Genomic DNA, 4,881 nt, shown 5'->3' with positions numbered 1-4,881 from the left:
TTTTTTTTTTAAGAAAAAAAGAAGGAAAAAAGGTTGATATTGCCTTCTGGAACATTTTGAAGCTTTTCCCAAACATGTGAGTAATACTTGCTCTATCTCCAATAAGAAGAGAGATATATACTACACTTAATATTCTTGTCATTTGCAACTTTGCTGTGCAATAAAACCCGATAGGCACCCAAGCATTTTGCTCATGGATTCTTCTGAGGTATTGTTCTACTTTTGATCTAGATTTTCTACTAGAATTCTTCTAGTGTTTGTTTTTTTTCTGCTTTTCTCAGGGATTACAGTCTAAATTCAAAAAGAAATGTAGAAGCCAGTGCATGACATACTGCGACACCTAACTTTTTTGTATGTGCTTCACCCAGAGCAAGATTCAGAAGCTATGCCTGGCAACATAGGGGCTTAAATGCATAGAGAAAGTAGGGTGCCTTATGATGATATATAAAAGACCTAAAAAGCTCAGTAGTGACTTGTCAGGAGGTAGCAAATGAGAAATGAGGAGTGCAGGCTTTCAAATTTTYCCCCTTTAGGTAGCTTAGGTGCTTTACAAAGTATTAGGAAGAACATCTTTCTATTTCAAAATAGCTACAGTTCTCACAGTCTGGGGGATTTTACTCTTTTTGATGAAATAGCATAAGACTTGATCATATGATATTCCATGGGGCAASTCAGACCAGCAGAATTCAACTCACTGTTTCTATGCGAGTTTTGGGGGGTAAAATATCACCCCTGATAGGAGACAGTTGATAGGGACCATCTAAGCAGAGCAGACATGCAGTAGTCTGTGGGACCAGGTGCATCCAAATGCCCCGAGGGARTGGGCTGATGTCATTATGAGACCACTCTCTAACGTCTGCAAATGGTCATGGTGACAGGAGGAAGTCCCAAATAATTGGAAAATGGTAAATATGTTCAATTTCAATAGGTCAAGAAGGAGGATGTGGGGAACAACAGGTCATTCTGCAGGAAGATTAYGGAGAATATTGTCCTGGAAGTAATTTCCACACACATGAAGGGCAAGAAGGTAATTTGGAATAGTCAACATGGATTTACAAATTCTGCCTCACCAACATAATTGCCTTTCACAATGGAATGGCTGGCTGTCTGGGGAAGGGAAGAGCAGTGGGCATTGTTTAGCTTTATTACTTAGGCTTTTGACATGGTGTACCACAACATCCTTATAGCCAAATTGGGCAGACCGAAGTTGGATGGGTGGTTTAAAAAACAGGTGCAAATTGATTGGACTACAAAGCTTAAAGAGCAGTGGCTGCTCACTGGTGACACTTCCCTGTGTTCTGTACTGGAACTGGTACTGCTGGAGCTGGCACTGCTGACAGTCCTCACCAACAACCTGAATGACAGTGGCAAACACTCCCAGCAGGTGACACCAAAATGCAGAGAACAGTCAGTACGCTGGAAGGGAAGGCTGCTGCTMAGAAGGTTCGAAACAGGCTGGAGAATTGGGCTCACAGAAATCTCATGAAGTTCAAGGACAAATGCAAGTCCAGCACCTGGGACAGAATAACCCCATGTTATTAGTACAAGCTTGGCACTATCTAGAAAACATTCTTGCAGAAAAATGCCTGAACAACATGCTGGTGAATAAGTTGAATACGAATCAGTGTCCTAGAATCTACGTCGTAGAAGAGGTGAAGGCAYGACATATGAGAAAACTGATAGCAGTGTTTGCTCAGGCCCTTTAAAGAAGGAAAGAGGAGGAAAAACTTCTGTGCTCAACTATGTATGGATGGTTACAGGGAAAATRGAACCAGGGGCTTCTTGGAAGTACACAGCAAAGATTTGAGAGGCAATGGACACAAAATGCAGAAAGAGAAATTCAGAGAAATTTGTTGGGATGTAAGGAGGGAAATCCATTCCAGTGAAGGAGGTCAAAGGCTGGAAAAGGGACAAAGAGAATGGTAAGTAGAATTTTTGTCCTTGGAGGGATCTGAAAGCTCTGGATCTGAACCCCTAAGTAACTTGATTTAACTTTGAAGTCAGCCTACACAGGACTGGGATTTGGATCTTCAGCCCAACCAGACTTCCAGAAATCCCTTTCAACCCATTTTTTCCCCAATTCCCAACCTTTTCTCCTTTTGAATGCAAGCAACAAAGTCCTGCTCCCAAAATTACACTGAATATACATGTATGTGTGGGTTGTTTTTTTTCTCTTTCTTCTTTTTCTTTGTTGTTGTTGTTGTCATTATAGTTCCCACCCCCCCCCCCCCCCCGAAGATGTCATTACTCTGTAAGCAGCATTTATGTTAGCATGTTAGCATGCATAAACAGATATGTGATTTATATCCTAGGAGAATGGTTTTAATGGTAAAAAAACCCCAAACCATAGGGTTTATCTGTATAACATACAGGTTGTAGAAAAGAAAGATTGGTTACTTCTGTTATTTTTTTTGCAGTCAGTCTTTCCATTTTATGTGGAAGCTTTGAAAGATCAATGATGATTCCAGCATGCTAGTTCAAAATATCTTTTCCTTCAAAATGCAATAACCAGCATGATTGTAGTAAATGCCTGTGGGAGACTTATTAAAGAACCTCAGAATAAGTTTGCTCCATTGCCTTTTCATTTCCATCAGCTTTTCAGGAGTCAATTACTTTTATTTTTTTATGTGAACATCTGGAATGTATGAGAGCTTTTAAAGAATTAAAATTTGGTGGACCAGATTCTCCCCGGTGATAAAACCGTGATTGTGTGTCTATATATCTGTACACACATGGTAAAGGGGACTTGTAGGCTCTGCTGGACTGCCTCAGCTCACGCAGTGTCAGGATGATAACCACAAGTAGTTTACAGCAGCTGACATTTCAGATCCTTGCTTCCTCTTCCCGAGCTTGAGGGGATTGCAATAAAGGAATGCTGTAGGAAGCTGCTGTACATCAGGCTCTAAGCCACTGTATGCCTCCTTACATTGTGGTATTTCTGGAGAGAGCCGTGGTTTGAGCTGCCGATTATTTTAGTATGTGTAGTTCAATATTCAGGTAGTTGGAGGACCCAACCAAAATCCTAATCTTTAGATACAAAAAGAAAAAATAAGAACCTAACTGCTGAAATGAAAARCAGTGCCAAAACTGGAACTTTTAGTTAGTTTACATAGTAGCATGGTGAGTGGTGGCAGAAGAGGAGTCTCTTCCGAAAGATAAAGGAGCAAAATTGTTGGTGGATATTAATGAACAGTACTGACATTGACGTCACTTCTTAGAGACTAAATCTACATGTGACTACCAAAATCTACATTTTCCTTTTTTTCTATTTAGCAGCTCTGAAGAGATATGCTTCTGAGTAAAATTAGTGTTTTAAAGATATACACACCAAATCCACATATAACTTGTCAGAAACAAGCTTTACTTCCCTGATTTTTATGCTGTGCTGTTCACCTTGAAATGGAAATGCTGAAGTTGTTCCAAACACTACACCTRTTGCAAATGCCAATGCCCATTTTCATGTTTTATGCTTGTATTCAGCATGTGGAACAGCCCTACAAATTGATGAAAAGTAAGAAATAGTGACACTAACTCAAAAACAAAACAAGCTGAAGGAATAAAGAGAGAACATTCATGTAATAATTGTGGTTTGTAACTGTATTGTATTCTAAGGCCACAGTGCTCAGCTGGGGATTTTTCAGTCAGAAGGATATAAATACAGGCTGTGTAAGACAAAGACTGCCAATCTSGTGCTTCCAGAAAATGGTAAATTTATCATATCATACATGTGCAGCATGCACAAAGGCACCTTTGGAGATGAGTCAGACTTACCAAGTAAGCATCTGTAAAACCAGCTGCACTGTATAGGTGCAACAGATCATTTCAGTTCTTCCCAGGAGTGTGTACCATACTGTGAAAGCAAACAGAGAAGCTTTCTGAAAGCATGTCTTTCAGGACATGCTGTCATATGCATGGTGTYACACAAGCTGTGTGTGAGTACTGCAGATTTGTTCAGATTTTCAGATGTTGTGCAAAGAGATTTCGAGCTGCACATGCGCAGCAGCGTCAAGGCATAAACAAAACCCACATTTTTCAATATTTTCACAGACAAAATTCTTGGGTTTCAAAACAGTTCAACTTACCCACTGTTTTGTCTGCTACTTTTTCTTCAGTTGTATGCTTGGGACTTCTTTGTTTCAACAGGATGATTATAGTTCTGTGTCTTCAGATGTGTTTAGCAGATTCCTGCAACAGCAGGACACCAACATGAAACTAAAATATCCTCTGGTCTTAAAACATGCAGTCAACTCGAGTGTAATGGTACATGCAGGTAAAATAGACATACATGCTCCTGGAGTTACAAGGTGTTTGCCACATTTAAAGTGCAACAGCTGCTATAGTTGCATTTTAGTTCGATTTTGGTGTTTTTTTCACTGCTTTTAATCCACTGGCAATACTTGTGGTCCAACACTGAGGCAAGGAGCTGGAAAGATTACCCCTTCCACGATGTATTCAGGATCCCTGGTCATTTTGAATTGGTGGGGCAGGAGCATCAAATCCCTGTGGATCCATTTTAGTCTGGATCTATCTCTTGTCCTGACATTATGATGCTAATAGCAGCACAATCTTGTTTTTTTCAGTTCCCTCTAAATAATTTTTTAGCAGTCTGCAAATGTAGAAACATGGTTACCAACTAGGGAAATGTTGAAGTTATTGTATCATCTTCCAGTGAATGAGACCAAACCATGTATGTTTTTACAACCAGCAGCCCTTTAATTTGGCTGCAGTCAGCATTCAGGCATGTATGCATACTGCMGTGCTTTTTGCAGGGTACTTTTAACTTGCCCTTTTGATGCCAGCCTCCTGTATTTCATCCCACAGCTACATCACTGTGTGCAATGTGTAGGGTAATAAACATTAATTAAGTCTTCATTTAAATGG

The sequence above is a fragment of the Malurus melanocephalus genome, unplaced genomic scaffold (genome assembly GCF_030028575.1).
Source record: "Malurus melanocephalus ecotype Western Australia unplaced genomic scaffold, MMel_1.1 scaffold_10, whole genome shotgun sequence".
In the NCBI taxonomy this organism is placed as follows: domain Eukaryota; kingdom Metazoa; phylum Chordata; class Aves; order Passeriformes; family Maluridae; genus Malurus; species Malurus melanocephalus.
Note: the sequence above shows the minus strand (reverse complement) of the source record.